Raw genomic sequence first — 8303 nt, 5'->3', positions numbered from 1 at the left:
CCAGGATGAATCTGTTTGTTTTCTTGGCAGTCAATGGTACACACTCAATACTCTTCTCCAGCACCATGCTCAAAGGCATCAATTCTCAGTCTAACCTTCCTAGTCATTGTCTAACTCTCTGATGCATAAAAAGTGATTGCAAAGACCATAGCCTGTATCAGAGGCACCTTATCCATCATTACCCAATCTTATCAGGTCCTGCTGGATCCTAACCAATTTTTTCACACCCTTCCTCCACCCACCGAACTGTGCAACCCTGTGGTTTCACCCCTTTCCATCCTCACCCTTCTGCTCCCACCCCTTCCCCCCTTGGATCCCCATAGGTGTTTTACTAGTTATCCTTCTATTTTTACAATAATGGCCTTATGTAGTATTTATCTTTATGAGACTGAATTAGTTCAGTCAGTATAATGCTCTCTAGTCTCTCCCAAGTTGAGTAGTATTTTTTTTTAAAATCATTGCTCCTGAGTGCCATATAGTATTCTATTGTGTGAATGTACCACAATTGCTCAATCCATTCAGTTGGGCACAAGATGTCAAGAGAAAAGGAGAGTTTTGAAGGAAATCACAGAGATGTTACATTCAGCCTGCACCAAGCTTAAAGAAGGAATTAAAAAGAAATCTGGAAGCCACTATATCTCTTTCTTGCTTATTTACTTACACAATAACTAGGTTCTATAGATTTTAAATTACCTTTCTAAACTTTCCCTACTTCCCATCCCTGTCACTGTAGTCTAAAGAATAGAGAGTACAGCGGAGGTCAGGAGAAATAGGAGGTTTCTATTTCCTTCCTATACAGAGCTCTGGTGGTTGCCTCAGTCCATAGGGATTTGTTCTACTAACCCAAAGCTGACACTTTGCTGGAGGAAAAAAGGGCAATCTCCTCTTGAGTAATTTACAGCGTTGGGAACCAATGGCATGCCAGCCATGAGTACATTCCAACCCAGTGACGATGAGTTTGAGCTTGCCTCATCTCTGTGTCTCCTCACAAGGAGGGACAATCGTGTTAATCAGTGTGGGTTCTCTAGTACACTAAGGCCAGGACAACAGACTTGTTGTTGCTAAAACAGTAGGCCTTATTTTAGACAATGTACTCCCTTTATCATTTCATTGTTGAAATTCATTGGTAGATATATTCCAATTCATTGGAAAATTAGAAACCTAAGAAGGGGAAGTGACAGGAGAAAAGTGTGAACAATAAGTACTGTTATATTAATTTAGAAATAAAACTAAGTAATTGCTGGGAATTTGGTTACAAAGCAGAATGTATTCTTTCAAAGAATATCCATTGAGAACTTTTGTGAATGGGCATTGTTTAATTGAGGGGGTTCAGTAATCAGACAGATAAGACATCTAGCTAATAGGGAGAGTATATTTTAATGAAAGGTCCATGGTAACAGAAGTGATTTGTGCTGGACCACAAATCAGAAAAGCTACTCTTGAGGCTAAATGAGTAATGTGTCAGGCTAATTTGAATCGGCCAGCTGCTCCACAGGACACAGGAGAAAGATGGGCAATCTATGCCTTTAAAAAAATACAGCCTCAGAAAACAATGGAGCGTGGTTATGAGTCGGTACAACTAAAGGCAGTGGGTTTGATTTGGTCTGGAACAAACCAAAATATTGGCAGGAAGAACCCACCTAGTGGCACTGCAGAAGTAAGGCCTGGTGATCGCTTATGTAACAGATTACAACCACCTAAACCTGTGATGTTCAGGGCTACCCTGGAACACCTGTGGTTGCTTTGAATTGGAATTAATTGCAACAGGTTATAGTCTAAAGGGAAATCATAGAAAAGAAGGTTTTATGCTGTGGTTGTGTACCGAAGAATTGCAGCTGACCCATAGCTGGCCGTCCAGTAGGTTTTCAGAGACAGTTAATTGCATAGGAGGAGTTGGCCCATCCCTTTCCTGCAGAGCAGCTGGTGGCCTCAAAACTGTGCCTTTGGGATTGCTGCACAGCTTCTTGCCACTAGGCCGCCAGATTGGATGAGTAATATAAACATTGTAACATACAGTTGTTCAAACTCAGTATTACTAACCTATGAAGCAGCAAAATTGTTGTAAATATTTATGATGTACCATGATATATAGTCTGTGAAAACTAGGATAGTTTATCTCAAAAGTAAATGCCTCCAGACTGCTGGGGCTGGTATTTTGATTTGGGGTTTGTTGTTTTTTACTTATTGTAACTTAAAAGAGTTCTGCTGTTTTCAGATTGTCAACTGCTTTAAAACCACATAAATAGAATATTAAGACTGAATAGAAGCTTTGAGATAATCTAATCCAAATGAATAACCGGAGTTAGAGTGACATGCTAAAGTTACTCTGTAAATTAACAAAAATTACAAATAGTGTTGATCTGGGTGCTATCTTTGTACCTTCCTGTGGGAATTTTTTCTTAACTCTCTTTTGCTGTGTTCATTCTTTAGCAGTCATGAAATGAGATTAGCCATTCTAAAGATAAATTCCTTACAAGTATTTCTTTCATATTCGTATCTCCAAATACATAGTATCTTTTAAATAAGACACTATATGCCATTCAAAAGATACTTGTTAGACTTTGGGCACAATATAAACAAATAGATTTACTGAATTAGAATTTGAGAGACATTATCTTGGTTCATAGCCTCTATTATGCTATTCTTCCCTTGTTTGTCTTTATTTCTCAATCCTTATGAATGTTCCAATCAGTTAAAATTTTCTTGAAGCTGAGTTTCAGGTAAGTGAAATGTTAAACAACTCGAAACTGTAATAACAATGTTACTATGTAGTGCCTAGTCAGAACTCAATCATAACTTATGGATTGCAAGAAGATAGGTAAAGTTTTTAATGCTCTGTCCAAAGACGTTTTTTAGCTGATGAAATATAAAGAATCAAATAGAAAGAAAATACTTATAAAATAGCTTCCGCCCTCTTCCTGCTGCATCTTAGGCGTGATCCTTTTTCAGGGAAGAAATAATTTAAAACTGGAGCCAATCAACAGAAATAAAAATTGAGGCACACAAGAGAAAATCCAGATAAGTGATGACATTTGTGCCCCTTAATCAGGACCAACTTGAGCTGACCCCATCTTTTGATTTTTTTTCAGATATATAAATCACTGGGCATAGATGAAATTGTTTCACGAATGTGTTTTCTACCTATTTTTCAATTACATTGTTGTTATTGTCTTAATACTAAAATGTTAAAAGTAGCCTTTATTTTGAAATAGTTTTGTATCTTAACAAGAAATTGTGAAAATTTAATATAGAATATTCCTACAGACACTTCACTCAGCTTCTTCCAATAAGAATACCTTTCCTAACTGTTGTGGGTTATTAAGCCCAGGTGGCTGACATTGATTTTTGTTGTTATGTATTATAGTCACCTGCAACTCATAGTAACCCTATATATAACAGCCCTAAACCCTGCTCTGTCCTGTGCCGCTCTCACTGTCTCCAACACACACCTCCTTGACCCCAGTCACTGAATCAATCTATCTCATCGAGGATGTTCCTTTTCTGTGCTGTCCCTCCACTCTCCAAACATGACGTCCCTTTCCAAGGACTGGACCTTCCTTGCAACATGTCCAAAGTATGTCAGACTTTGAAACTTATCAAACTGGTACCAGTATTCATATGTATATTAGAAGGGATTTTTTAAAAAAAAAACATTTCTTTATAGTGAAAATTTATGCAATGTGCACAGATAATTTTTAAATTACAAACCAATCTTTTAAAAGACAGCAAGCAGTATTTATGGTTTTGAGTGATGGAAGTGGATACGAGGGATTCCTTTCACTCTTCGCTCCTCCTTACCTTGGAGTCAGAACCGATGCCTTATTGACCTTCCAGGTGTTTTCAGATGCTGTAAATAGTACAGGAAGAGAGGGTCCATCTTTCTCCCAGGGAGCTGCTGATGGATTCAAACTGCCAGAGAGGTGACACCTTTGAATTAGTGTTACAACCTACAGATTATGCCACCAGAGTAGAACAAGAGTAGAGACTATTCTGCTCAATATCGAAGCACAGAAAATATGCCTCAGGCATTCTGGTGGTGATTTATTTATTTAAGTTAGTTATTATGTCCCGGCCAACCTTTTAAGTTAAAAAATGCAGCATTTTGCAATGTTCTTGTGTAGCACAAAGGAATTTGTTCCCACTGCTCATCAGTTATTACCGGTTGAAAACAGTCAGCTGAATGGGTTCTCAAAGGCGTTTCATTGCAGCTGTGTTTACCCTTCTCTCCAAATGTTCACCGGTAAGTAAAACGATAAGAAATGCTTTTCTTGTTTGCCCATAAATATAAAAAAAAATCCTGTTTTTCAAGTTTCATCTTGTTTTTTTCTCATTTTAGTCTATAGGCAAAAACCCAGAATGTAATCAAGAAGTCAAAACTTCAAAATAATACCTCAACAACAAACAAAATACAACTGAAAAAAGGATAAGAAAACACTAGAAGAAGGTGAACTGAAAACCTCCCCCTAAATTTCAGGATCTTGATGTTGTGTGTTAAAGGCAACCTGGTGGCACAATGGCTAAAGTAGATCAGCTGCTAACCCAGAAGGTGGCAAGTCACATAAATCAGTGCCTTCCATTGAGAATAAGGCCACAGTCTCCTTGCATAAAAATTACAGCCTGGGAAAACCCAAGAGGCAGTTCCATAGGCTTGCTCTGAATCATAATTGACTCAACAGCAATGTTGTTGTTGTTGTTATGTGCCGTCGAGTCGTTTCCGACTCATAGCTACCGTATGCACAACAGCCCTAAACTCTGCTCTATCCCGCGCCAACCGCACCACCCCTGACACACCCATCCCGATTACCCCAGTCACTGAATCAATCCATCTCATAGAGGGTCTTCCCCTCCTGCGCTGTCCCTCCACCCTCCCAAGCATGATGTCCCTCTCCAAGGACCCGTCCCTCCTGGCAACATGTCCAAAGTATGTCAGACGAAGCCCCAGAATCCTTGCCTCCAAGGAGTAGCCTGGTCTAATCCTCTCCAAGATGAATCTGTTTGTTTTCCTGGCAGTCCAGGGTACATTCAGTACCCTTCTCCAGCACCACAGCTCAAAAGCATCCACTCTCCTTCTGTCCTCCCTAGTCATTGTCCAACTCTCTGATGCATAACAAGCGATTGTAAAGACCATGGCCTGTATCAGGCGCACCTTAGTCTCCAGAGGGACACTGTTGCTCCTGAGTACCTTTGAGAGGTCCCTAACAGCAGACTTTCCTTTTTGATTTCCTGACTGCTAGTACCAAGAGTGTTCACTGTGGAGCCGATCAAACTGAAGCTGTGAACACTCTCAATCTCTTCATCATCCATCCTGACCCTGCCAATTGGTCCAGTGGCGAGAATCTTTGTCTTCTTGACATTGAGCCTTAGTCCATACTGAAGGCTGCAGTCCTTGACCCTTCGCAGCAAGTGCATGAGGTCCTCCTCAGTTTCAGCAAGCAGGGTTGTGTCATCTGCATAACGCAGATTGTTAATAGATCTTCCACCAATCCGATGCCACAATTCTCCTTATAGAGCCCAGCTTCTCGGATAATCTGCTCTGCATACATGTTGAAAAGGTATGGAGACAGGATGCATCCCTGGCGTACACCCTTCCCAATTTTGAACCATGCAGTGTTACCCTGCTCTGTTCTGACTACTGCCTCTTGATCCAAGTACAGGTTTCGCATTAGCACAATTAAATGTTCTGGGATTCCCATTCTTCTCAGAGTCAGCCACAGTTTGTTATGATCCACACAAATGCCTTTGCATAATCAATGAAACACAGATAGACATTCTTCTGGTATTCTCTGCTTTCAGCCAAGATCCATCTAACATCAGCAACAATATCCCTAGTACCACGACCCCTTCTAAACCCAGCCTGGACTTCCGGCAGTTCTCTGTTGATGTGCTGTTCTAATAGTTTTTGGATGATCTTCAGTAGAATCTTGCTTGCATGTGAAATCAATGACACTGTTCTGTAGTTTCCACACTCGGTTGGGTCACCTTTCTTTGGGATGGGAACAAATATAGATCTCTTCCAGTCAGTTGGCCAAGTGGTTGTTCTCCAGATTTCTTGGCACAACTTGGTGAGCACATCCAGGGCGACATCTGTTATCTGAAATACCTCAATCGGTATACCATCTATTCCTGGGGCCTTATTTTTTGCTATTTCCTTCAAAGCAGCTTGAACTTCTTCCTTCATCACCATAGGCTCTTGTTCATATGTTATTTCTTTAAATTCCTCTGTATCTGCCAATTCCTTTCTATATAATGACTCAGTATATTCCTTCCATCTTCTTTTAATACTTCCTGGATCATTTAATATTCTTCCCAAAGCATCCTTGATTACAGCAACTCTAGGTTTGAATATGTTCTTCAGTTCCTTGAGCTTAAGAAATGCTGAGCGAGTTCGGCTTTTTTGATTATTTTCTGACTCTAGCTCCTCGCACATAGATATTATTTATTGAGATCAGCTTATGCAGTTCATATCCACCAGCTGCTCCACAGGAGAAGGATGGACAATCTCCTCCCAGGTGATTAACTGCCTCTGAAAACCCACCGGAGGGTCAGCTAGGGGTTGGATCGGACTCAATAGTACACAACAACAACTGTGTGCTAGATGACGTATTCGTCATCTCATTGCTGTCATGTGAGAACCAACTCATAACTGATGTTACAGTGGGTTTTCAGAGGCTGTAAAGCTCACAGGAGGAGATCGCTTATCATTCTCCCGTGGGGGATCTAGTGGATTCAAACCTCTAGAGAGGAGCTGCCTTTGCGTTAGCAGCACAACTCCTTTCCAACTGCATTACCAGAGGTGCCTTGAAAGGCTTGGTGGAATCTTGGCCACAAACCAGTAGTGTATACCTCATGTTGTCCTTAAGGCAACTGCCTTTCAGAAACACGAGTGATAGACAATAAAATAATTTTAAAGTCAAAGGCAGATGATGATATAAACTAAATTTGGGCAAACTATGGGATACCATATTGCTAGAGGAAGTCACTTCCTGAGTGGAATGGATTAACAACAACATTTGCAAAAATGGTCTCCAGCAGAGCAGCTATTTGGATAATGGCTGTGTTTGGTAATGGCATCAGCCACTGTTTCCTTTTCTTGTACATAGTTGTTGTGAGTTGACATGATGACACCGATCAAGATATCATCAGGGCATTTCTTTTTATTGTCCTTTTAGTCATATTGTTGTTTTTGTTAAGTACCGTTGAGTTGTACATGACTCATAATGACCCTATGAACAAAAGATATGAACACTTGTATAACTTTCACTGTTTCTCCACGTTCATAGAGTTTCTGGAAGCAAGCCATTTCAGAAGTGGATGCCACTCCTGCTTCCAAGCTTGTTTTAATCCGGGCGCTCCACCAAACACTGTCCACCATGGGTGACCATTATTGCATTTAACACAATGTCACAGCACTTAGCATCACAGCAACCATGAGTTACCTCATAGGGCAAATTGACAGACCAGTGCTATACCACTTAGAAGAATGTTTGACATACTTTAGAAATATTTCATAACTTGTAATTTGTTGAAAAAGATAATGTTGTTGTTATTAGGTATTATTGAGGTGTTTGTGCCCATAGTGAATCTATAAACAAAACAAAATGCAACACTTACTGGTCCTGCACCACTTGTTGCCACTTTGGAGCCCAGGGCTACAGCCACTGCGTCTCTCTTATTGAGGGCCTTCTTTTTTGAAAGGGCCTTCTGACTGCTAGGTCCAAAAACAAACAGCAGAGTGTGTAGCAAATGAGCTTTTATGTAATATATGTCTTGGTGAAAGTGGGCTGAGCCTTTCAATGCAGCGGTCAGCCTCCAGCCAGGAAAAAGGTTAGGTATTTATTTTTGTGGCTCTGGATTGGTGGGTGGGGGGAGAAACCCTGGGGCACAATGGTATTCTGACTCAAAAGTTTAATCTTGGGGTGTTTTGCTGTGAGTTGCTATGCACTTTCAGGTGTCCTGGTATTGTAGTTTTGGGGCTTCCTTCTATGTTAGCCTGGAGTGACTGCCTATCTTGGAGGGAGAGAATATCTGGCAGTCTTACTCGACTTGGAGGGAAGGGGAGTGAAGTAAAAGTCTAATAAAATATAGTTAGTTGCTCCTGATATTTTCAGTGAGCCTCTACCAAGCATGATGTAATAAAGATAAAGTTTATAATCCTCCATTCAAAGGAACATCTTAGCTGTATTTTCCCCCAAAACATATTTGTTCATTTTTCTGGCAATCCATGGTATGTATGTGTATTCAATAATTTTCTACAACACCATAATTTAATTGCATCAAATCTTCTTTGGTCTTCCTTATTCCTC

Source organism: Elephantulus edwardii, unplaced genomic scaffold (genome assembly GCF_000299155.1).
Source record: "Elephantulus edwardii isolate Elephantulus edwardi_28Jun2011 unplaced genomic scaffold, EleEdw1.0 scaffold00579, whole genome shotgun sequence".
Taxonomy (NCBI): Eukaryota; Metazoa; Chordata; class Mammalia; order Macroscelidea; family Macroscelididae; genus Elephantulus; species Elephantulus edwardii.
This window is presented reverse-complemented; position numbering follows the sequence as displayed.